This window comes from Miniopterus natalensis, chromosome 6 (genome assembly GCF_054644295.1).
Source record: "Miniopterus natalensis isolate mMinNat1 chromosome 6, mMinNat1.hap1, whole genome shotgun sequence".
Taxonomy (NCBI): Eukaryota; Metazoa; Chordata; class Mammalia; order Chiroptera; family Miniopteridae; genus Miniopterus; species Miniopterus natalensis.
In genome coordinates this window covers 20,377,876-20,405,860 of record NC_142086.1, presented here as the reverse complement: position 1 = coordinate 20,405,860, position 27,985 = coordinate 20,377,876, and the positions used below count along the sequence as shown (strand labels likewise).

The following is a 27,985-nucleotide window of genomic DNA, read 5'->3' as shown; positions in this document are numbered from 1 at the left end:
CCAACACCCAATTCCCCGGGATAAAAACTGGATGGGTCAATTTGGATACAAAGACCAGTTAGCCAAGGACAGAGAGGCAGATAAGGCCTCATCGTGTGGAGCCAAACCCTGGAGGGAAGTGAGCAGCTCTCAGAGAAGCAGGACTGAGATCCAGGCTGAGAAAAGTCTCAAGGTTTGTAAACTCCACTATTGCCTTACATTTAAAAATAATCGAATGGAATCCTTAAAATATTCACGACCATATTTATTTATCTATTAATTCTACACATGTCCATCGAGTGCCTATTCAAAGCTAGATACAGGGGTCTCAGAAATAGACCTTTCCTCATGAAATTTCACTGGTGAGGGCTTCTGCTTTCAGTATATCTTGTCTGACATCACAATGTGTAAAAGCACATTTTTTGAATGGAAAATTTCTATTCAATGAAGATAAAGTTTTTAAAAAATTATCTTTATTGTTGAAAGCATTACAGATGTCCCTCCCTCCGTTCACTGATTTCTTCCACTCAGATGAATAAGTTCTAAGGATCTGCTATAAAAAAAATAAATAAAAAAAATTGTGCCTTAATGATACTGTACTGGGTTCTTACAAAAACTTTTCTACATTTATTTATAAGATTATGTGATGTTTCTTCTTTAGCCTGTTAATATTATGGATTACATTAATCGATCTTTGAATATGGACCACCATTACAAACCTGGGGTAAGCCCACTTGGTCATGGTGTTTTATTAGTTTTACACATAGTTTGATTAAATTTTCAAATATTTTATTGAGAATTTTCAAATATTTTATTGCATTTCTGTTTATGTGAGATATTGATCTGTAGCTTTTTTTCCTTATAATGTCTTTATCTGGTTTTGGTATTAGGGTAATGCTGTTCTCATGGAACGAGTTAAGAATTATTCCTTCTGCTTCCATCTTCTGAAAGGTATTGTAAAGAATTGGTGTAACTTCTTCCTTAAGTGGTTGGTAGAATTTTCCAGTGATCCTGACTGGGACTGGCAATTTCTGGTTTGCAAGATGCTTATTAAATCAATTTATTTAATAGATATGGACCTATTTAGATAATCTATTATTCCTTCTTCTGCGAGTTTTGACAAGGCGTGTCTTTCAGGGAATTGGTTCATTTCATCTAGGTTATCAAATTTGTGGGCAAAGACCTATTCATAATATTCCTTTATTATTCTTTCAATTTCCATTGGATCTGCAGTGATATTCTCTTTTATTCCTGATATTAGTAATTTTTGTCTTCTCTCTTTTTATCTTACGTAGCCCAGCAAGAGCGTAGCGATAGCAGTTTTAGTGATATTCTCACAGAACGACTTTTGGTGTTGCTGATAATCTCTAACGATTTCCTCTTTTCAGTCTCACTGATTTCTGTTCTAATTCCTATTATTTCTTTTCTTATGCTCACTTTTGATTCAATTTGCTCTTCCCTTTTTTTAAAAAAAAATCAGCTTTATTAGGGTATAATTGACATACAGAATGTAAGATATTTAAAGTATACATTGTGATGATTTGTTACGTTTATACATTGTGCAAGAATCCCCCCAATCTAGTTATCTAGTTATTACATCCAAAACCCCATACACACACACACAGACACACACACACACATTAGGGAGAAAATTTAAGTTCTATTTTCTCAGCAAATCGTAATTATGCAATACAGGGTTAGCAACTGGAGCCACCATGATTTACATTAGACCCTCGCACCTGTTCATCTTATAGGTGAAAGCTTGTAACCTTTTACCAAACTCCCTGTTTCCTCCAGCCGGCAACCGCTTTGCTGCTCTGAGCCTGACTCCGTAAGATGCCACAGTGAGCGATGCCCTGCAGCGTTTGTCCTCCGGCCTGGCTTATTTCACTTGCCATAATGTTCTCAAGGTCCACTCATGTTGCTACAAAAGGCAGGGTTTTCTTTTTTCCGTGGACGAACAACATCCTGGAGTAAATCTCACCACAGTGAGTCCCCCTGGAGGTTTTCACTCCTGGCTTCGTCTGCGCGAAGTGCCCAGCGTTTCAGCCCATGCTGTGCTGCTCCGGCCTGCTCGGCCTCTGCTGGGACAGACCTCCCCTCCCGGCCCCGCCTTTCTCTCCGTTCTTGGGAGGGACACTTTCCCTGGTATCCTCCTTTCTTTTATGGATCCCAAAAGAGTTGCTGATTTTTCATTCTGTGCAGCCTTTTACTTGTTGTTAGGCTCAAGGGATGACTTCCTAGAGCTACTCATATGCAGAACCCACAATCTGAATTTACCTGAAAATATTCCATGTTTGACTGGTAGAGTCATCTGTCTCTTAGCGATAAACTCAGATCAAGGTGGGAACTATGGCTCAGAAGGGACCTCAAATGTGTTACTGTATTGGATCTTAATGATTCAAAAGTAAAATAAGGTAATAAAATAAAATATATAAATAAACCAATAGGATGGCAGAGTCACAGCAATGTATGTCAGTCAAAAATGAATACTATGTATTTTGCACATAATTAAATAAATATGCCTAAAACAAAACAAAAAAAATTATTCCATGAGAAATCAAAAAGCAATTTACTCTTAAAAAGTAGCAAAATTTATTTTACACTGAAAAAAATGCAAGACATAACTTGGTATGGTGATTTCAGGAATCAAGTCCAGTGCTGGAAATACAAATGCATATGACAAAATTAGTTTTATATTTCAACATTAGCTTTAATAATTCACAAAATTCTATCACAGAGATAGGATACTCTTTTTTCCATACACTTGAGCCTACTGGACAAAATGAAAAAATGAAATACCAGTGTACTTCATTAATGCAGATACACTTTTGTTTAAGAATTTTATTAAAAGAGAAAATTATTACATTCCACATATGAGTGAGATCATGTGACTGGCTTTCTCTGACTGGCTTATTTCACTTAGCATAATTTTCTCCAGGTCCATCCATACTGTCCCAAAGGGTACGAAATTCTTCTTCTTTAAAGCTGCATAGTACTCCCTGGTGTAAATGTCCCACAGCTTTTTCATCCACTCATCTCCTGATGGGCACTTGGGCTGTTTCCAGATCTTAGCTATTGTAAACTGTGCTGCTATGAACATAGGGGTGCATATATTCTTTCTGATTAATGTTTCAGGATTCTTAGGATACATTCCTAGAAATGGGATCACTGGATCAGATGGCAGTTCCATTTTTAATTTTTTGAGGAAACTCCACACTGTTTCCATAGTGGCTGCCCCAGTCTGCATTCCCACCAGCAGTGTACTAGGGCTCCCCTTTCTCCACACCCTCACCAGCATTTGTTGTTCCTTGATTTGTTGATGGAGCCATTCTGACAGGTGTGAAGTGACACCTCATTGTAGTTTTAATTTGCATCTCTTTGATGATTAGCTACATTGAACATTTTTTCATATGTCTCTTGGCCATCTGTGTGTCCACTTTGGAGAAGTGTCTATTTAGGTCCATTGCCCATTTTTAATTGGATTGTCTTCCTTTTGTTAAGTTGTATGAGTTCCTTATATATTTTGGATATTAACCCTTTATCAGATGTGTCATTGGCAAATATGTTCTCCCATACAGTGGGCTCCCTTTTCGTTTTGTTGATGGTTCCTTTTGCTGTGCAGAAGCTTTTTATTTTGATGCAGTTCCATTTGTTTATTTTCTCCTTTGTTTCTCTTGCCCTGGGAGATGTATTGGCAAATATATTGCTATGAGAGATGTCTGAGATTTTGCTGCCTACCTTTTCTTATAGGATTTTTATAGTTTCATGTCTTACATTTAAGTCATTCATTTTGAGTTTATTTTTGTGTTTGGTATAAGTTGATGGTCTAGTTTCATAAACTTTGTGGAACAAAATAGATCCAGAGACACAGAAGCATAGAACAGACTGAGGGATCTCAGAGGGAAGGTGGGGATGGCGGAGTGGGTGGGAAGAGATTAATCAAAGAACTTATAGGCTTATAAGCATAACCTATAGCCACAGACATTGGTATGGGGAAGGCCTGGGGGTGGGATGGATGTGGGGTGAAGAGGATCAATGGTGGAAAAAAAGGGACTTCTATAATACTTTCAACAATAAAGATAAATTTTTCTATAGAAAGAGAAAATTACAACATTTTGTGCTTAAATATTACTTTTTAGAGCTACATGCAAGATAAACATATTGCAGTTCTAGAAGGGGACATTACTAAAACAGAGAAATCAGTAGATAAAATGAAATGATCTATCCCAGGACGTGTTCAGCATAGACTATACGGCCCCAATCTTCCCACAGAGAAGATCCAAGAACTGTATGAGGCTCTGTTTTTATTAGCGGTTTTATATTATATTGGACAATTAAAATTCAAGATCTGAAGTGTTTAAAACAGGACAATTCTTACGCTTTAACCCACCTTACAAGAATACCACGTAATAGTATGCATGGTAGCTAACCATTTACAATTACTTTACCAAGCGTGACTGTGACTAACTTCTCACGAGCCCTCACCAAAAGCCTTCACCAAAACGGTAAGATTAAGGTATTCCAGAACTATAATATTGGCAGAACTATAAAAAGAACATGGCAATCAAATATATCTCTGTAAGTTGTTTGGATATTTTGCTAATTTAACCATGTTCTTCGATTGAACAATATTAGAATGCTCAGGAGATTTTTCAGTGGACAGAGCAGACCAGTGACTATACTATCAAATAACCAAAGATTCCTAAAGATAAATAGTAGGGCTAATACCTGCATACCCAGTTGCCGCTGCTACTCCAATAAATAAATCCTTAGGATTTATGAATCTTTTATAAATACTGGTGCTCTACTCAGACCCAAGAATGATTTGAATAGACACTTCTGTCCTGAAATGTATTAGTTCCTATTAGAATTTATATTATCAATCAGCAGAATAAATAAAAAGGGCTTGGAGATCCTTGGGATAAGTACTGGTTAAATGTAACCTGAAAGTAGATTTGAAAATTTTCTCCTTTTAAATTTATTTTCCCAGGGTCCTAATAAATGAAAGCTGGGCTGCTATCCAGGTTCCAAGCCACTAGAGCCTGATTGTTTTCTATTTGTTTCAGTGTTTAAAGCCAACAAAAGCTGCATTAAAACTGACAGTGCCAAGTTGTAACAAGCATACTTTAAGCATAGCTAATGTATGAACCCACAGCCCCAGGTTATAATATTTCAAACACAACAGAATTTAGAGGCTAGTCTCTTTGCCATTGAGTTTTATGAACAAAACAATTTTTTAAATATACCTTGTTCATGAAAACACAAAAATAGCTTCCTAATAGCATAGTGATAATTTGTATGATTCTATGTTTTCTATATTTTTACATTTCTAGTCACATTTTTTATACCCCTATCTTCTTTAAGTGGAAGCTTACATGGAAATTTATTATCTCTTCCTGATTATTTTTACTTCAAACACACACATGCACATGTACACGTACACACACACGCACGCACACACACACAGAGTTGGTTCTATTGTTTTGTTCCTGACTTTTAAAAATATTATTAATTTTAATCATTCACATCCTGCCAGCCACTTTTGAGCAATAAAACAACTACCTCCTGTCTCTAGTCCAAAACATGAAAAATAGTTATCATATTTTAAATGGCTATTTAATTCCTTATAACTTCTATTTCTGTATTTTCATTTAAATTCATGAAATCATTTATTTAAATAAGCCTTGGAATTTTTATGTTTTAATATTTCAAATTTCATTCAAGACTGAAACTGATGTTGCTGCCTTATAAAACTCAAGCCTTTGAGGCAGGGAAATGGGGGATCCCCTAAAGATCTTTAAAGATCTGCGCAATTTTTATGTTGAACATTTGTAACTAACCTTTCAAAGGTTAATGATAAAAATATTTCAAAGATTATATAATTTAAAGAACAGGACTGGGAGGTCTGATATTAACCTTATTGTTTTTGAGATTTTACACAAACGAAAACAAATGAACAGAAACAGCCAAGATATAAAACACATACTTGGGATATTTAACTACAATCTGTTTTACTTTTTCCTTTCATTCTGTTTGGCTGATACAACTCCGATGCTAATCTTCAATTAACCCACATTAATTTGTCTAATGGTTAACATAAGTAAATCTCTATTGTGTTTCTGCAGTTTTGCCTTCCTCTATTCATATTAGCAAAGGGGTGAGAATGAGAATTTGGAAAGAGTCCTTGACCCAGTTAACACATAATGTAAATTCTCTCATTTGATTCCTTCCTGCTTAGCACTCCATAACCTAAAGAGCCAAAGCCTTTTAAAGTACAAAACCCCTATTTGAATATCAGTCATTTGACAAACACCTACATTTGTTTATTTGTATATCAGTTATCTTAGAAATTATTAATTTATTTTATTAATCACAGCAAGACTCATGGTCTTATACATGTGCATCTGTCTACAGGAAATGCCATTTAATCATTTGTATTTGCAGATCCCTTGAAACCATTCCTTTCTCCATACCAAACAAATGTTCTGAGATTCTACAGGAATCCCCACAAAGGCCAAGAACACAGCTATGTTAACTTCTGTAATGGTTGGTATATTAATAATCATCTGATCCACCCTTCATTTTAGAGATGAAGAAACTAAGGCTCTGGAATTTTAATTGGCAGAATGGACACTCCAGAGGAAAAAAGGAAGCTGATCCCCCCCCCCCCCTTCTAATTCTATTGTCCAGCCTTTCAAACAAATAGAATCTCATTTTAAAAAGCTAAGCTTAGGCTGTATATTGAAGGAAAGATAAAATGGAAACATGTAATAGCCATGATCAAATGAAATAGGGAAAAATACTCTTTGAAATTGAAGAGCCATATGACAATGGCCACTGGTAAAGCACTTGCAGGTAGACACAATATAGGGTCTGCAAAGAAGCTTTGTTGTTGTTTGTTTTGTAAATCTAGGACTCATAAAATTCTTATTAAGGCAAATTCTCTAGTTGTGACCTTGTCTAAATCCATGGCTATGAGACTATCAGACTCACTAAAATACACACTTTTTCTTTTTTATATGAAGACCTTGATATAAAAGTATTGCTGACACAAACCTATGAAAGGAGTCAAATCCCATCCTCCAACTTGTGTTTCCTTCAGGCCAAATTTGTTTGGTTACTGATTTGGTGGTTACGGTTTTCATTGATCATTTGAAAGCAGCTCCTTTAGAATTTGGTGTTGAGCAACTGAACTGAGACAAGCATTAAAGGAGTCAACTGAGCTGCATTTTCCTTAGTAATGGATATGAAACTAGGTGTTGAGGGAATCACTTGATCTTCAGGATATCAAATTCTTTGTAATGATCAACTACAATGAAAATCTATGTTCATTAGGAACCCTCTACTTATGTATAATTTTTCTATTGTGCTGGTGTTTGCATTACATAATAATATATCATTTTACTAATATTTTGTTTTCAATCACAGTTTACTCAATTAAAATGTAATTTTAATTATATTATTAAAAATTTACTCTTTTCCAAAACTTCGCTGGATGACTCTTACATTTATATATTAAATTATACTTAAATAATATCTCCTAAAGACACCCGTTTTTTTCTATTGAATCGTTTTATATGTTGCCAAAAATGCAAAAATTACCAAAATATGGGTTTTTTGGTCTGTCTTTTCTGTTGTCTGATTGGATTTCTATTTACAAGTCCTGTACTTATAAACTGATTTCTTCTCACGAGTCCTTTCCATCAAATACAGAAAGTATTTTCTCTTTATAGAACTCGTTGGGAACAAACTGTATTTTACAAGTATTATTAGATCTTTTGCTGTGACTCACTCCCATGCAGATGGCACACATCTGAAGAGGCTCTATTCTAGCTAGGAACAATCCAGCTGATGCTCTGAAAAATCATTCTCTCTTGGTGAAAAGTTAGCTTGCTGCTGCTTTCCCTGCTGCATTATTAAACACGAAGGAGTGATTCCCTTAATCCCAACCATCTGCTCTTCCCCTACTAAAAAGTGAAAACATCCCCTTGTGTTTACAAATGTTGCTGCTAAAGCTTCACAAATTATAAGAGATGGTTATGAAATTTCTGTATATACTACAAGATCAAAACAAAATCCTAGTCACCATAAATCTGTAAGAAATAAACCAAATTTATATCACACAATAAACCAAACTGTGTTTTAATGTAATGCAATTATATTTAAACTGCAGGCTCAGAATGTAAATTATTGTAGCATCTCAGTATAATATTTGCATTTTAAATATACTCCTACTTGTCCAGACTTCCAAAAGTACACACACTAAAAAATGGATCATCTTCAATTCTTTTTAATTTTCACAGATTGCACAGTGCACAGAATTTTAGCATCGATAAAGGTTTAGTTTCATTGATATTAAAAACAAAACAAAACATCTGACTGCTCAGATGAATAGCAGACTGAAAAGCTCTAAACTAGAAAAGAAGGGACACTTGTCACACACCAAATTTTTTATTTTCAGAAAAGTTACTTACATTGAAGTATTAGTAGGCAGAAAGAGTGATACTGCTGTGTAGCAAACTCTTGTTTTCTCACAGAAGGTTCTGCAAACCACAATCATCCTAGCTTAAGAACTCCCAAATACCAATCAACCAACTAACCAAAAACAACTTTAAAATTAAAAGCAAGTCTGAGGTCCTAAATATTTGAATGTGATGATTGGGTACAGTGTAAACTATAAGCTCTTCCTAGTTTTCTTTTGCTTATAGTATGAATATATTTCAATTAACATTAAATGTGTATTTTTTAATTTTTATTTTTTTAAGAGAGAGAGAGAGAAAGGATGTCTCTCTCTCCTCCTTCCTTTCTTTCTCTCTCTAAAAATCAGAGAGAGACATCAATTTGTTGTTCCACTTATTTCTGGATTCATTGGTTGATTCTTGCATGTGACCTGACAGGGGATAGAACCCCCAACCTCAGGGTATGAGATGATGCTCCAACCAACGGAGCTACCGGCCAGGGCTAACATTCAATTTATTTTAGTTGACAACCATTTGCTTTAGCTTTCCTCTAGAACACCGTCTTTGTCAGCAGACCAATTTCCATTCATTTCATAAAGTTTATTCCTTTTATGCTTAGCAAATAATTCCTTATCACCTAGGTTCCAGGCCCTTTTCACCCATTTTTCTCTCTCTCAATGGCTTTCCTTGAATTCTTGTCCCTACACTGTTCTTTTAAATTCTATAACAGTTCTGAAAACATTCATTCTTACTTAAAATAGAATTCATATAATGAACCGTTTTATTGTCACAGTACCCAGTAAATAAAATTATGCTTTCTTTGAAGTCTTTCTTCAAATATTCTTTCAGTTTCCTCCAACATACCACCTGCTTATTTTTCTAGTCCATTCGCCTGTCCTAGTGATTCTGCTGCTTTCAGTCTGAAAGTCTGATTTACTTAGGTAATGAGTTCACTGTGGTCAAACACAATGAAGCGTTTGCCTTCTTACAGCTTCCACAGTTGCCTCAAGGCTTCACTTCTTGATATTTATGACAAACTGTTTTCTGTACCTTCGCATGGTCTTTGGGGACATGTCAAAGACTACTTTGGTTCAGATGCAATTAGCAAAATAGACTTCCCTAGACAATGTGCCGGCCTTTTGGTTGGCTCTGTCTGTTCTGGTGAACTTGATAGAAAGGCTCCTCTCTATGTGAACTGTCCATGATCACCAAGTTAATAGTTTTGTGTCAATTTTTTTCTCCTCTAAACCAAATATATACTCCATGAGCCTCTTCTCAAATATGTCTGTCATGAAACTATCTCTTAAAATAGACTTTGTACCATGTTTCTTTTTTCTTAATCTTAGTCTTGGAGCAATGCTCCTATTTCCTAATTCTCTACTCGGTCCCATGTTACCCCTGTGGCACTTTACCTTACATCTGATAAGTATATTTCCATTTCTACATTTTACTCATTTTTCCCCATTAACATATTTTCAGTAATATGTTCTTACTGCTCCTTTATATTTACTGTCATTTTATAAATTCTCAGCTCCACCAAGTTTCATGTAATTTGGTTAGAATTTTCATGATGATCATAATTGTTTCTATTTTTATTATAAAAAGAGTAGCGATGCATTTCAAGATAATTTAACAATTTTTTTTTAAATAGAAGCAAAGAGAAAATTACATGGATGCAGCAATGTTCTTTTTTGTGTCTTGTCTTTATGTTTTTAATGTGTCTATTCAGGTGCTGTCATATTTTACCTCAAGTCCAGGCCAGGGTCAAGGGCAGTGGTGCACCAGCAGGGGGCGTGGCAAAGCACATGGCCCTGGTGCGGAAGGAGGGACAGTGTGAGATCTGGGAGTCGGGTGTCAGAGCATGACTATAGCCTGGTTACAGTTAAACGGTCTTGCAGCTACTCAGAAATGGAACTGATCATTACTTGGTTGTGATTTCTGCTGGACCACAGCTACTTTCCAGAGTGAAATGATTCAACTGAAGACCGTTGCATTGAAATCATTCAGCTTTTTAGTGTCAAGAGCTCAAATATTATGGCGGGAGAACTAGGGACACATAGAATTCCTAAAATGAGGTTGCAACGCTCACTTCTGGGCAGTGAGTCAAACAAAACAGAGAAGTAGTAAAATGCAATGTTCATTGCAGGCCCACCACACACATGCACAGACACACAAACACATCTCTCCCCTTTACAGTCGTCTCTCACCACTTCCCTAATCAAAATCATCCCTGGGGACTCGCTCTGATGATGTTTCTAGTATAACTTATAGCCCTTGAAGCCTTCCTGTGGTATTTATATTTTATTAGGGATAGCATTTTGGAAAGTTAAGACTAATAAGAATGAACTTTTACCTGTAAAATATTTAATGAATTCGCCATCAGTAGGTGGAACAGACAGGCATTCAAAAGGCTCTGGAAATCCCATGAGGTGGAAAGTTACCCCCTCTCGGGGTGCTGCTTTTACAGTATAATCTAATTAGTTCTCTGAGCAGGTGCACTATTTACAAGTACCCTAAGTGTTTGCCCTAATACTGACATTTACCTTTGCTCACTGGCCTCAAAATGTAGTTAAAATAATCCCTCTAGCATACTGTTGCTACTGGAAGCAAAAGTGTAAGCTCTCTGATTTGCTGAGTAGGACTGCACAAGAAAATTCAGTACACAGCGGAGCTAAGATGATGCAGAGGTACTTAGATGAAAATAGACAATTTTGCAGCAGATTGCCTAACATATTGGCAGTTCTCAAATCACATCTCAAATCAGATGAAATAAGTTTCAGAAAGTTATTTAGCATGAAGAATACATTATTAAATTCAACATATAAAATGTTAATACAGATCTGCTGGCTCTTATTGCTGCTTGCCTACCATCATAAACTTAACCGTCAGTGTGGGGTGAGCACTCTCCCTCCAGTCAACCAGCAGGCATGCTTTTCAGATATCATCTCTGCATAATTAACCACACATAGGTCACCTTTCTGCTCTACTGAAATTAAAACATCCGTTTGAAAATAAAATTTTTCTATGCACTATCAATAGTGGTCAGGTTTTCAACCAATGTTGGTTATAGTCTTGTTACCTGAATTTGCATTTTGGGTACTATTCTGTGGCAATCACATTACAATAGGTGAGGGGTGCATTATTTACTGTGACACATTTTATTTCTGAAATAAGTCAGCTATGGAATTTACCGATTACCCATTCTTAAGATTTTGTCATTGAATTGAGATCAATTCACCAAGCTTTATAGGCAGGCTAATTCTTGTTATTGTAGACATCTCCCAGAGGCTACGCTTCGTTTGGGACCAGGCTGAAGTCGGGGGAGGAGGCACAGAGAGACGTGCACATTCAAGGATCATAGGAGATGACTATTTAGTGTGGCTCACCAGGAATTCTAATATTGTCAGGAGATATGTTCAGTGGCAGGTTATATCAAGGCCATTTTCCTAAAAACACAGAATCCAAATTCTTAACCTATGACACTTCATTTAGTATAAGGATGAGTTGACACCCAGCTGGATTCTTTAATCCATGGAAGAATACATTACATAGGAACATACCCTAGTTTTACTGGAGGAAATAATTTCTGTGTGCTCAACTTTTCATGATGGATTAATAATGTCTGCCAGGACTAGCTGTATTTTTAACATTCTGGCCTTGGTTTATGTCCAGCTTCCTATCTTTTCCCAGAGGTAACCACCCAGTAGCTTCTCCTGGCAACACATTTTCTGCCAGGCTAAAAGTTAACTCGTGATATAGTGGAAAGCCATTAGGCCTCCACATCAAAATGTGAAGACTATTTTAAGTTACTCAGTTGGTATAATGTTAGATAACATTTTTGTAGTAAAATAAACAGTTATTCAGAGATGATACTGAACACTGAATTATCAAGATGGTCTTAGTTTTGGAATTTAAGCTGTTATTTACTGAAGTTGTGTGGCCAAATTGGGAGATTTGGTATATCTGTACTCTTTCTAGCTTTATTAATATACCTGGGTTTAAAATAATTATGTATGTCTTGTTTTAAATTTTTTTTTAAATATTTCTTTATTGATTTCAGAGAGAAAAAAGGAGGGGGAGATGTAAAAATTGAAATATTTGTAACAATACTTTCCCCCATATCTTTGCTAAAGAAATCTGAATGGGAAATAATGGTTTTATTATGAAATATTGTGTTTATAATTCTCATATTTTACTTTATTTCATTAACCCTTTCATCAAGAGATAACATTTGATTTTGCATAGAAATTCTGTGCACTTTATTCTTTTTTTCTTTCTGTTTTTAAACTAGGCATTTTTGCTATGAACTGCTTAGAATTTGGTTTATGCCGGATAAACGGAGAGTAATCCACCCTAAGAAGCCTGTGAGACTGTTCTGCCTCAGCAGGCTCCCTTGTGAAAGCCCAGCATGAGCCAAGGGAATGTGAGAGAGGCCAAGCCGTAGCCGACCGTTGCTGTACATTTTAAATATTCATTAATTACTACTAGTAGATAATGGGTAGAAGAGTGGACAAATGTGAACAGCATGAACATCAACCGCACTTTAATTAGCGGTGGCTCCCCAATAAACAAAATTGCAGACTGTAGAACAAAATCCCTAGAAGAAGCGTGGCTAGCTTTAACTTTTACATGTGATTCATTAAGCAGCATCCTATCCATTAAATGAATGGTATCACTTATGTTTATATGGCTCACGTTTTACTAAGAGCTTTCACACATGTATTATCTCATTTGATCTTTACAGTAGCCCTGTGGGGTAAATAAGGAAAGTATTTTTCTCCTCATAGCATAAAATCCTAAGACTCAGCTTCATTAAGCAACTTACCCAATGTGGTCATTAAAAGAATCGAGGCTCAAACTCACAGGTCTAAACTCCAAATCTAATACAATGTATTATTCTGGTTCTGGTACTATCTTTAAAATCAGTTTCATTCTAAGTACAGATGCACAACAAATCCTGATGAATTTCTAAAATCATCAGATTGGCTTTGACAATTTTTTCTTCTCCGAAAGAGCTTACATTTAATTGATACAATCTTTAGAGTACCTACAAGGAGTTAGCTTAGAAGCACAGCTTTGAATTTCAGAGACAACGTACAAAGTCACAGGTTCCTTGGAGCTGAGTTGTAACTTTCAGATGTTACAAGCAGAGTGTCTCAGAACCCATAAAAAATTCAAAATATTGTGCTTCCCTCACCAAGGACAATGCATGTTTCAACACCATCCTGTTTCTCTCACTTAACTTAAAAACACAAAAACAAAAAAAGCTTTGCCCATGTGAGCATCCAAATAAAAAAAGGGTGTTACTTTCTCACACAAATATCACCAGAGAGCACCAACTGGTTGGTGCAGGCACCTTAAATGTTACATCTTCAGAAAAGTAGGGAAATATATTTATCCCCTTTTGATGACAAATACCACAATATGTATTTAAAAATACCACAACATGTATTTATAAACACATAACGTATATTTATAAGCACATTTATAAACTAGGTCTTGGAATTCTTTTCCATTATTGTAGATAAATGGATGGCATAATATTATTTGCATACTATTTGTTTTTAATTTTGAACTTTAAATCTTAGTATAACAATGAACCCACGTAGACATGATTAAAGTGGAGGGATTAATTTCCTACAAACTGAAATATACTGAATGCTCCCAGTGGAATATTATCAAAATTCCACAGCTTGCTTTTCTGACGCCTGAATTTTTCTTAATTTTGTTTAAAAATGTAAGACCCTTAGAACTAGAGCATTAAATATTTTGACTAAAGTGCATACCTATTTTTGTTCATTTGTTTCTACAAATACTAGATGGTCATTAAACTTATCCCAAACAAAAATAACTCAATTATGATAACAAATTAAAAGTATTGCTGTCTGACTTCAGTAACATGCCGTATCATATTAGAAACAGGTAGTAGAAAGTATTTGTGTAATGCTTTGGATATCCACAGGATCAGCTAAATAATATAAATAAATACATACATACATTTAAAAATGTGACTGGTAATCAGTATATTGGATTTTTTAAATCTATCTTGAATCTTCAAATTTAATTATATTTTAAATTACAGTACTTTATATTTCATTTTTGATAAGTATTCTATCCATCTCTAAATACTTCTTCCAGAAAAAACACACAATTTAATGCTAATATTTCTTACTTAAACCTAATGATTTCAGAGATTCTTAATATATGGAAATGACTAGAAAATGTATCATTTATACTATTATCTCTTTCAAAATGTTCAATTGTTACCTTAAGAATTATTTATTTCTTCTTGGGGGAGGTGTCTACTCCGGTCCTCTGCCCACTTTTGGTTGGGTTGTTCGTTTGGTATTGAGTTTTATGAGTTCTTTATATATTTTGGAAATTAAAGCTCTGTCAGAGCTACTCTTTGCAAATATCATCTCCCACCTGGTTGGCTGCCTGTTTGCTTTGTTGTCAGTTTCTTTTGCTGTGCAGAAGCTTTTTGGTTTGATACAGTCCCTTTCATTTATTTTTGCCTTTATTTCCCTTGCCTTTGGGGTCAAGTTAATAACATATCCCCTACAACCAAGGTCCTTAAGTTTGGTCCTATGTTTTCTTCTGTGTAACTTATTATTTCGGTTCTCAAATTTAGGTCTTTGATCCATTTTGAGTTAATTTTTGTACATGGGGACAAACTGCAATCTAGTTTCATTCTTTTGCATGTGGCTCTCCAGTTTCCCCAGCACCATTTATTGAAGAGACTGTCTTTACTCCAGTGTGTGTTTCTGGCTCCTTTGTCAAAAATACATGATGACAGGAGAAGATAGGACTTTGGGTGGTGGGCACACAGAGCAATTTACAGATCTTGTAACATAGAAAACCACACCTAAAACCTATATGTTCATATTAACCATTGTCATCTCAATAAATTTAATTAAATTAAAAAGGATATGAGCAGCTGGTGCTCTGAATTTGGGCATGTGAAAACGTTTATTAAATTCAATTGTGAATTTAAAACAAATGTGTTTTAGAGTTAGAGTGACAATTCAAAATATGGGGTTTTAAAGGAGCAATAAAAGAAATAAATGAGTCAATCACACACAAAAAGGCATTATTTAAGAGTTTACTTTCTGTCTCATTTAGTCCCACATTTAATAATAATGTATTTAAAAATAAGCATCTTTCTCTTTAATCTTAATCAAGTCTTGAACAATTTAGGTTCAATTATCTAGAATGATTCTAAAATAAAATAAAATTCCTCCCTCAGTTTCTAATGTGTCCTGAAAGCTTTTAATGTATTGATTTTATTGTGTCTGCATGGTGATATTTTAATCATTTAACATATGCAAAAAGATTGTTTTAACTTTCTCCTTCTCTTGGTCTTTTACTGTTGCTTTAGAAGGAAAGTCATTTCCAGAAGAGAAATTCTTGACTTAAAACTTCAATTCCATAAACAAACAACAAAGCATTGTGTGAACCTGGTTATATTGGCCTTTGCTGGATGACATATTGTGGGTATTTTACCCTGAATGAAAACCTAGTAAAATATCTAACTCTGCTTCCAAAGGCTATACAAAACTGACTGAATGCATGAAGACTTCATTAATTCAAGGAACCCCCAAATCTGTAAAGTCACATAAATCTCAGGTGCTTTACAGCTCTTATAATAGTGGTTTCTGCTATAACAGACATTCGGGTCCGCAGATTGCCAAGGAATACCTGAAGTGGGCAAGAGCTTTGAAAATGTTCTGCTTAAAGTTCTCAAAGTCTAGGATCCATTTTAACTACTTTCTTAACATACAGCCCAAAAATTAGGGAAAAAAGTATATTAATTCAGCACTTCCTATGTATCGGGTACGGTTTATACACATAAGCACTTGATCTCTTTCAGTCCTGAGCACTTTTTCGGTAGGTATCATTACTTTTATTTTACAAATGAGGAAATTAATGCTTGGCGGAAGTAGGCCAATGACTTGTCATTGATCACCAAGGCGGTCGGGAGGGAGCGAGGATTCCACTAACCCGTCTGTTTCACTCTCCTAGCTCCCGGGCACCTGTCCAAGGACCTCCCAAGGAAACTAGCTCACTCATGCCCTTAACCCCAATTTCACTAGTTGCTATTGATTGAGCTGTGTCACTCTCAGATTCATACATTGAAGACTTGCCCCTAATGTGGGGATAATTGGGGATGAGGCCTTTGGGGAGCAATCAGGTTTAGATGAGGCCAGGAGGGTGGAGCAGTGCTGACGCAGAGTGCCCTTGTTAGAGGAGCCACCAGAATGCATTCACAGTCTCTCTGCCACAGGAGGACACAGCAAGAAGGAAGCCATCTGCAAGCCAGGAGAGAGTTCTCACCACAACCTGACCACACGCCCACCCAGATTTCAGACTTAGAGCCTGCAGACTGTAAAATAAAAAGGCAGTTCTGTTGTTTAAGTCACCCAGTCTGCGGCGTTTGGTTATGGAAGCCCTAGCTGAATGCGACAGCACTCACCTATTACCTTTGCAATAAATGGTCTTAAAAATCCTTAGTATACCAAACATACCAATAATTTATCATCCACTTAAACACTTCTGGATTCATTTGCTTAATTTATCTAGTTATGATTTCTGGATCGTTGTAACTTCTCATGTTTTGTTATATTCTATTGGTCTTGTTTATTTTTATCCCCAAATATTACTGAGTAACTCTCTAATAACAACTACAAGTTAAATACCTTAGTTTAAAATTCATCTTAACCAGACTATATGCCTCAAACCTTCGGTTCACCTTTCTTTGAAGCCTAAATACTCATGAAGCTGGCTAACCACTTGCTAATGTCTAATTGTCTTTATTTGGGTCTATTTTTGTCTAGAAATGTTCAGGTAATTATCAAGTAACTGGGAAATAAAGAGATGATAGCCCAGCTTTCTACATATTAGCAAGTTTATTCTGCTCCAGGGATTATTGGGCAAGCTCTCAAGTGTTACAGGGTTCAATTCTCAAATCTTCTTAAATAAAAAGTAATTTAACAAAGGACTTTTTGTAATTGTATTGCAAATACAGAAAAAAGTCGTTTTTAAAATAACTAGATTTCTTGAAGCATGCTTTTCTCCTCACAATGCCTCCATGAGGAATTCCTTCATAAATTCCTACTCACCCTCAAAGACCTTTCCTGTTCTTTGAAGACATTCCTGACTTCTTTAGAAAGGATTTGTTCTAATTTTTATAAACCTCTGCTGAACACATGACAAGAGAGTAATCATTTTATCCATATAAGTCTCATCCTTTAGATATTAGCTTCTTTTCTAAAAGGAATATTTGAAATATTTGTGTATAGGCTGAGTGTTCAATACGTAATATCTCTGTTGTTTATTGGTTGGTTTAATGAATGAAAGAATGCACAGAAAATGTTTTGCAAAAGCATTTAAATGTAGATATTAATTACTACTAAAACAGATTTGTGTAAAATGTAAACTCATGCAATTGAAATCATTCCAGAAAAAGACACATTTCAAATATGTATTCTGAAAATAAATTACTTTTATAAATCTATGGAAACACCCCATATAATGATGATTTATGTCCAATAGTCTCAACAAGTAAAAAACAAAGCAAATGCAAAAATCGTGCTGGGTACATGTAATAAACCACTCTTGTAAAATACATGTTTATAGAAACCTACACTTTTATAAATGGGAATGAATATACATTTAAAAGTAATCATAATAGCTAAGATATTCTGAGCATTCACTATTGGCCAAATCTTGTCCTATACTACTTCACATTTTTGAACTCACTTAATTCTCACAAATAAAATACAATACTAACACAAGACTATTATAAACAAAATTTTAGATATTTGGCAGCATTTTTGTAACTGGATTAGCTATGCATTCTAGTTTGGCAAAAATATAAATTCATTAATAAAATAATATTAGGAATGTCACCTGATAAATCCCCATTTATCAAGAGTCTTATTTGATACCAGGAAAGATAGCAAAAATAGGTCAATATTTAGGTCAATTATACCAAGACCCTCCCTGGAATAAATCATATCTATATTTGAAAAAGGAAATTTGATTAGTAATTTACTCAATGCTAATTAGTTTGTAGCCACAAGCCACCTTTACCACCCGCATCACCCCTTCATTCCAATACCTTTGGGTTAGTTCCATTCTTATTCTGAAAGTTGTTTAACTGAAAATGTCTTTAGGGGATAATTTTCTAACCACCTTTTAAACTACCACCCACAGTTTCCCACAAACTAAGACACATCAGAAAAGCTTTTTTTTTTTTTTTTTTTCCTTTTTCCTAAATGGAACAAAGGAAATATCAAAACATAAGTGATATGTAACAATTAAATACTCTCTATTGGTGATAATGTTCTCCTACATTTAAAATGGGAAATTGCATCTAAAGGATGGGTTAATGGCAACAGTTACTGAAATGATTAAATAGGTCAGTACACAACCTAAATTCCAAAGCTTCCCAGTTTTAAAGAATCTCAAGTAACTAGTAGTAAAAACTGAAAAAAGAGAATGGAACTAATTGTTTGCCTTTCTAAAAATTTTGATGTCAAAGCCATTGACAATGGTTTGCAAGTGAAAATATCTGCCTACCTGAGGTATTTGTGGACCAAGAACTCTGACTGGTGACTTCCTCTCATATGTTATGTAAACATGTACACAGACTACAGGATGCATGTGTGCACAAATAACCATGTGCACATACACACACACTCATAAGTACATAAATATATTTAGACAAGTCGGAGTCATATATTGAGCCCATTTTTGTTTTATTTGCACAAGGCTATCCATTACTTTAAACATGGGAACTGGCTCTTATTTTCAGTATCGTTCGGTAATTTCAGTAACTTAATTTTTTAAAATAGTACTCCTTTTATTATAATTATCTTTTTAAAAATCTCATGTATTAAAGTTGTGTTATGTTTTCATTTCATTTTGTAAAGAGAGCATTACAAAATATTTGCTATATAAAAAGTGTCTAGCATCCGATAGAGTTTTAACAACTGCCTTATTGTAAGGATATAATGACCTAAAATCTTTGAAAACACTTGGTCAGCAGTAAGTGATGAGGAATTTTAGTTTTTGCTGTATTTATAATGATGTGACATCTCTTTCTCATTTTCCCTACTGGGAGAAAGATCAGGTATTACTATCCCCATTTGACAGATGTAAAGACTAAGGCAGCAAGCAGAAAAGGGACTTGTGAGCTAGCTGAGGCAGAAATAAGGGAGAGTCAGTTTATCGCCCATTCTTCTGACAACCAGCAATCTGTCTGTTGCCTTACACAAAAAGGGGGCCGACCAGGGGCTTTTGAAAACTTTTGCTAACACACAGATATTTAGTCTAATAGTGTCAATTATAATGAGACTTGGCCTGTGCTGGTTTCTTGAAAGTAATCAAAGCCAATTTAGTATCAATATCTACTTCCACATACCTTCTAGATTTTTGGCCTATGACATTGCTCCACTAACTTTAAGCCTTAATATTCCATCATACTCTCAAAATCAAAGTAAGTTTAATTACCTGGAATAAATCAATAGCTACCTCATTGCAGTTTAACAAACTTCACTCTATCATTAAGGAATGTATAGCCATGGAATGAATGCTCCGACTGCATCTACGTTTTAGACTGGTCAGCCTAGTGCCTGGAGGGGGAATCTGCTAGTCAGAAATGCATCGAGGAGGCTGTTGCAGGCACAAAGGGAGAGCTGGCCCGGCTCTAAACTAAGACAGTGACAGTGCACCAAACGAACGCGGGAGAGGTAAGGGACAGAAGGAGGGAAGGGACTCATAAAGTCAATGAACGCCTAAAACTCAATGCAAAGAAAATATAGGAAAAAGGGTCAGAGTAAGGAAGAATGAAGGTTTGTAGGAAGGTTTTTTGCATTTTTAAACGAGTAGATTTTATTTTTATTTTTTAAAATTTTTAATCTTCACCAGAGGATATTTTTTCCATTGCTTTTCAGAGAGAGTGGAAGGGGATGGAGGGGGAGAGAGAGAGAGAAAAAAAAACATCAATCGGTCACCTCCCGCTCCTGTGCCAAGAGGGCCAGGGATTAAGCCTGCAACCGAGTTACATGCCCTCGGTCACAATCGAACCCAGGACCCTTCAGTCCTCAAGGGCCAATGTTCTAACTACTGAGCCGAACTGGCCAGGGCTAAAGAATTAGATTTTAAATACTGCATAAGAAGTTCATGATTAAAACCTATTTGCTCAAATCTATTTATTAGCATGGAACCTAAACAATCCTTTTTAAAATTTATTTACTCATATATTTTAAAGAGAAAATAAAACACAACTTGAAATTAGCCTAAAACTATTACCAGCTATAGACGTCAACGTCTCGCATTGCTGTTTAATGCTTATAAAACGGTGGTCCTTAACCTGAAACCTTTCACTCTCAGCTAAATTGCAAGAGGCTTAAAACCTTTTAAATTCAACATACAAATAAATATAATGGAAATGTACAAATGCTTTGACTTTATATTCACAGATGGGAGGAAATAAAGCTGATATCAACAGCAACAGATATTAGAAGCGAAACACAACTAATTTTAAATAAAGCTGGCGTAGAACAGAATATCCAATCTGATTTAATTGCAATTTAAATTCATAGTATGCAAAAATGAAAAACACAGTCGCCGCTTCCTCCTTTATCAGCTCGCCGAGGGGTATCGGTTTGCAGTTACATCCCTGCAAAGCATCGTGAGGCTGCTCCGCGAAGCCGGGGCAGGCCATGCTGGGGGACACAGGAGGGCCTCAAGCTTGAGGGGCATGTGAATGTGCCTTCTGGGGAGCTGCTAAGCAAAGGAACTCGACAGTCTCATCCACGCAGGTTGTTATTAAAAAACCTGTGGACTGTGCCCTGTTCTAATCTCATTGAACTCTCATTACAAAAAATCTCTATCCTACCAATATGAACACCAATTTTACAGAAAAATCCAGAGCCTGCTCTCAAAGTGACACTGCCAACCTGTTCTTTGCTTTGGTAGAAGGCTGGGGAAGAGCGGGGTGTCTTCTGGTTTGCCTCTGAGAGGGCTTTCTTTGGGATTTTAGCTTCGTTTGGAAACTACTCCATAATCATCAGCACATAGGACATGGCCTGCTTCCTACTGTCAGAATGTGAAAGCTACGTGGGAAACATGAGAAGAGATTAATAGGGGCGGTTTATATAAATCCTGTAATATTAGGGGTGGATTCTACAGAACACAAGATCTGATTTGGGGCACTGACTGGAATATGTGTTTTCTAAATGGAAAAGGTATTGTTTTCTTAGAAATGTCATCTATTTGTTGAATTTTACACAGAACTCTTCATAAAAAATTTTTGCAGAATATTTAAGAAACTTTATTTTAAAAAACAAAACCAAAATAACCACAAAATATAGACTTCAGAGATTGTAATACTAAATTTTAGACATTTAAAACGTGTTTTTAATAAGATAAATTTAAAAAATATATATTGTAATTAAAATGCAGCTGAAAGGAACTCTAATTTAAAAGTAGTTTATGAATGGTGAGTTCACAATGGAAATCGAAAAACCCGTTATAAGTCAACGAAAATGGAGAAATAATTGATAAAACATTCACATGGGTTATAAAGACTTTCTTGTCTATATAGAAAGTTTATTTTTCTGAACTTGACATCAAGGAGAATTTTGTTAAAATTATCTTTATTATAGTTATCTAAGGATAAGGTGTTGTCCACAATTATGTTCCATTTGATGCTATCTATCTCGTCTTGGTGGCATTTGGGGAGCACTAATGGACTATTACAAAACACAACGGAGAAGATTTTTCACACAAAACAGAGACCAAATACTTTCAAACTTTTAGTTTGGGAAGAAAGTATAATTTTGGGGGGGAAAAAAGTGATACTTAAAATTGAACTGAAAACTCCTCAATTTGAAAAGTTAGAACATTGAATCCAAATGAATAAACAAACAGAGCCACAATGTACTATCATTTTATAAAAGAAGACAATACTTCTAAGAGAAGAAATACTTCTGATACCAACGCATGTGTGTGTGTATTTATTTATGTAAATATACCACCTTGGAATCTCACATTTTTAAAATGTCTTTCGGTAAGTAATGCTTTAAACTCATACTAAAAATCACTTAGATTTAAGACTTTGATAGACTCTCTAAGGTAGGAGTCTAGATTTGATGTTTCCAGGGATTGTCAGGCATTCTTTGTTCTCAGATGAGGCCATCGGCTGCCTTGAATCTGGCAGGTGCTTTGAACTTTCTCAGATATGAGGACTGTATGTCTGCAGTTCCAGGACGTTACCACTAGAGGCCAGCCTTGCCCAACTCCTCAGGCAAACGACAGCGACGACAGCCTCTCGGAAAACAACTTTTCATTGAAATCTATAAATTTACTACTTATGTAACTAGTTTTTATAACATGTAAGTTATATTTAAAACAAAGCTGACTATCTTGGGAATATATTAGGAGGTTCACATAATTCATTATCTCTATAATAACACCAAACCATTTACACAGCAATTTTTGGGCTAAGAACTTTGCAGAAATTGCATTAAAACTTACAAAACTTCATAGGAAATATACTCTTCTTATCTACTTGTCATAAGTGAAGGAACTAAGGTTCATAGAGATGTTTAGACTCCATTAGGCTCCTCATGGTTTGACTCCTGTGTACCTTTTGAGCTTTTTTTTTTTTTTTTTTTTGTAATCCTCACTCAAGGATGTCTTTTTATTGATTTGAGAGAGAGAGGAAGGGAGAGAGAGAAACACTGATCAGTTGCCTCCTGTACCTGCCCCATCGGGAATCAAATCCGAAACCTGGGTATGTGCCCTAGTTGGGAATTGAACCCTCAACCTTCTGGAGTACAGGACGAGGCTCCGGCCAGGGCTTCAGTGTCCTCTTTAGTCCTAAACTCAGATTGTGCTGAGTTATTTGCAGTTTCCTAAAAATTCACATCTCACATATTTGTGCATATTTTAAAAAAACACATTTGTAGGACATTCCCACTCCCTCTCTCATTTCCTTTCCCTAATTCAGGAGTGTGACATCTTATATCCTACAGGTACCATCTCAAATCATGTTGTCTGTGTAGAAACCTGTCCTGCACACAAAACCATTATGTTACATCCTATAGAGTTTTCTTAAGTTGCAATTTGCTGTAACAATATTATCAAGCACACAATCCCATATAATTAATATAACCTATTTATGTCATGTTAAAAGACAGTCAATATTATCTCCTTTTATCTTGCATGAAAAAAAATTGAACAAACCATTAGATTATCAAGCTATTAACAATCATTTTTAAAAAGTATGTTTTTGGTAAGTTAAAGCTTCTTGGCTCAGGAGTCTAACTGAACTTAAGGAAAAAAATGAACTTATTGGTACTTGTAAAAGAAAATTACTGGAGTCGCGTCCTTTAACAGCTGCCTAGATCCAGACATCCATGCCCTTTGTTCATCAGCACTTCTATTTCTTACCCTGGCTGGCACTGGCGGGAAAGAAAGGGTCTTTGACTATTAAAGAGTTAAGTATCCTTACAGAAGGCAATTTTAAAAAGAAGAGAGAGGCGCTCACTCCTCTAGCACCCATTTAATACCAATGAAAGAATCTAGTCCAGCTTGGGTAAGGGGTCCTCCATTTGGAGTAACGAATGAAGTTCCAGGATTGTGTAGGTCAGGGCCAGGTGACCACTGTTGTGACCAGAGATTGTGCAAAGTATACTAATGAATAATTTCATTAGAAACACCTGGAATGAGTGAGCGCAGAAATCTCCCAATGTGTAGATGGGGCTTCTAATATGAAAAGTAAGAGACAACCACCCTCGATGGGTAGCTAAGGAAATATATCACAGAACGCAGGCTTTCATGGTGAGCATATATTTTCTTTTGCACATTTACCAAGTTGGATTTTTGTTTAATATGGGCCTACTGACTATCTCTCTGCTGCTAAAAGAGATGAAACAACCAAGGCCTTGAAGGTTAGCGATGCCATGGGAAGCTGAACAGATTGTGGATCTGTACACGATTCAGCTGGGGAACTCTTTATGCAGATGATCCTGCCCTGGAGACATAATAGGAAGACATTCTTGTGACTATGCATCATTTTACAGAATTGGAACAGTGCAATGGACTGACAACAAGTGGACCTAAAATGAAGAGAAAACCATGTGGCTACAGGCAAAGCACACTTACTGACTAAAATCCTCATTAGCAGCACAAAGCTACAAGCCAAATTTTTGCTATCTTAGTTGCCCCCCAGCCAAGGATGCACTAATTAGACAAGGAGGTAACTGTGCTGCTGAAGCAAACCCATCCTTTGTTTACAATTAGGCACTGAGTGACAGCTCTGAGCAAGCATCGAGGTCCACATTCCAGCTGTCACAGAAAGAGAGCAAGGGAGGGCCCAAGACTGAACTGCTTGCCAAGACCTAGGACCAGAAATAAGGGCTTTGAACTTTAACTGAGCAAAGTCTGACCCCCACGTAGGTGAGGGAACGAGGTAAAGTGAAGCGGAGGGAGGCACAGAGCAGAGAGAAATGCTTTCTGGATACACTGAGGCATAATCTAGAATCAGTGCTGTGGACAGCTGGGAACAGCAGAAGCTGAATTTTAAAACTAGCACTCACTTCGTATGTAAATTACTCCTATAGGCTCTTTTTTTCATGTTTCTTAATTTTTTAAAATTTGTATTGTTTTATTTATTATTGGGGTGACATTGGTTAATAAGATTATAAACGTTTCAGGTGTCCGATTTTATAATACATCTATATATTGTATTGTGCTCACCACCCAGAGTCATGTCTCCTTCCATCGCCATTCATCCCCCCTTTCCCCTCTCCTGCCTCCCCCTCTCCCTTTCCCGTTGGTAATCACCACGCTGTTGTCTGTGTCTATGAGTTTTTTGGGTTTTTTTCTTTGCTTAATCCTTTCGCCTCCCCTCTGACAGCTGTCAGTCTGTTCCCTGTATCTATGAGACTGTTTCTAAATCCTAGAAGAAAACTTAGGCAGTAAAATCTCAGACATTTCTCACAGCAACACTTTTTCGGATATATCTCCTCGGGCAAGGAAAACAAAAGACAAACAAATGGGACTACATCGAACTAAAAAGCTTTTCCACAGCAAAGGAAACTATCAACAAAATGAAAAGACAACCTACTGAATGGGAGAAAATATTCACCAATGGCACATCTGATAAGGGGTTAATACCCAAAATTCATAAAGAATTTATAAAAATGAACATAAAAAAAACAAAGAATCAAATTAGAAAATGGGCAAAGAACCTGAATAGACACTTCTCTATAGAGGACATAGGGATGGCCAATAGACATGTGATAAGATGCTCTTCATCACTAATCAAGAGAAAAATGCACATTAAAGCTACAGTGAGGGATCACCTCACACCTGTCAGAATGGCTATTATCAATACATCAATAAACAAGTGCTGGCAAGGGTGTGGAGAAAAGGGAGCCCTCCTGCACTGTTGGTGGGAATGCAGATCATCGCAGCAGCTACAGAAAGCAATACTTCAAAAAATTAAAAATGGAAATGCCTATGACTCAGTGATTCCACTTCTGGGAATATATCTGAAGAAACCTGAAACCCTAATTCAAAAGAACATATGCACCCTTATGTTCACTGAGGTGTTATTTACAATAGCCAAGATTTGGAAGCAGCCCAGGTGCCCATCAATAGATGAGTGGATAAAAAAGCTGTGGCACATTTACACAGTGGAATACTACGCAGCCATGAAAAAGAAGGAAATCTTTGTGACAGTATGGATGGACCTGGAGGATATTATGCTAATTGAAATAATAAGTGAATTCAGTATAAGACCAGAACCATATGATTTCACTTATATGTGGAATCTAAGAACAAAATACAATAGACTCTTAATTAGTTTCAGTGATGTGGTGGGGATTGTGGGGCCTGGTCCCTGAGGGAAGAAATTTCATAAAGGCTATGACAGTAAAATAACCAGACCATAACAGTCAGAGGTCCTGAAAAGGGTACAGCAGGAAACAAGAGCAGATCAACTTGTAGAGTCTCAGCAAAGCATTGTGAGTGTCATAGTTTTGTGACAGACATCTTAGATCCAGACCTGAATCCAACTACTGCATTTTATGAACAAAATATGTACAAGAAAAATTACCTCCCCAAGGTGACATATTTACACGAGATCATAACCTGAATTAGAATTCAGAGATTTCTAATCCAGTAACTTGCACTATATCATACTAGTTACAGGTAATAAAAACAGTCACTAAATTCACACATTTTTCTACATTATATTGTTATTGACATTTGGGTTCTGGATCAAGGGATTATTTTTTTCTCAATAAAATGTTTGCCTTGTTTGGCAATGAGGTCTTTTCTATACAAATATTTTGTTTGTGAAAACCGTGCCCCGAGTCAGGCCTGCACGCCGGCCGGGGCGCCCTGGCGCAGGTGACGGCCTGCCTGGGAGCTACTAGCTTTTGACAAACTTGAGCCCTGCGAGACTATACGCTAGTCATTCTTGGCTCAGGAGGTGTTGGAAAATCTGCTCTGACTGTACAGTTTGTTCAAGAAATTCTTGTTTAAAAATATGATCCTACAATAGAAGATTCTTACAGAAAGCAAAGTGAAGCAGATACACAACAGTATACGCTTGAAATCTAGGGTACTGCAGGCATGGAACATTTTACAGCAATGAGGGACTTCTACATGGAAACACGCAAGGCTTTGCACCAGTTTACCCCATCGCAGCTCAGTCCACGTTTAGTGATTTACAAGACCCGAGAGGACAGATTCTTCAAGGTAAAGGCGTTGATGTTCCAATGATTCTGGTTGGTAATAAGTGTGACTTGGAAGATGAAAGAGTTGAAGAAAGGAGCAAGGTCAAAATCCAGCAAGACAATGGAACAACTGTGTATTCTTAGACTCCTCTGCAAAATCAAAAATAAATCTTAACGAGATCCTTTATTACCTACTGCTGCAAATTAACAGAAAAACCCCAGTGCCTGGGAAGCCCTGCAATAAGTCATCATGTCAGCTGCTTAATACACTAAATGCATCATAGCTCTGAGCCGGGTCTGAAGAATTGCTGCCCCATTCAACAGCGCCAGCCTTCCAGATCTGTTACACCCACCAGCAGCGTGCATGGACTTTCTAGGTGGTGGCCTTTAAGAGGTGGGAGAAAGCGACTGCATCAGTCTGAGCTTTCCAGTATCCCAAGAGAGATTTTTTACTTACAAATAGTTGGTAAAACCACAGGCCACAATCCATTCTTATTGCTAAGAGACATGTGCGTCCACCAATGTGTACACGTATGGAAACGGTGTGCTGTACACATGAACTCAGCCCCTACTTTGTACTGGAGGGGACAATAATTTAAGTCCCAAAAGCACCACTATTTTAGCATAATGAGAGAAAGTCCAAAGAGCTCCTGTATAGACTACTCCAGATAACTTTACTTCCCTGATACTTGTAGCTTATTGTAATTTTTAAAGAAAATCAAGGCCATTATCATTGAATTATACAAATAAGCATTTTGATTAACACAGCTATACAGTTTTTTAATT

General features: G+C 36.3%; 1 protein-coding gene and 1 pseudogene across 2 annotated transcripts in view; one reads left to right on the top strand and one right to left on the bottom strand.

The window, feature by feature from the left end:
* The window catches only part of CADM2 (cell adhesion molecule 2), a 995,556-nt gene that overhangs the window by 404,536 nt on the left and 563,035 nt on the right, over positions 1 to 27,985 (bottom strand). The gene's annotated exons all lie outside the window — the stretch shown is intronic.
* LOC107528586 (ras-related protein Rap-1b-like) lies at positions 32 to 27,483 on the top strand (annotated as a pseudogene).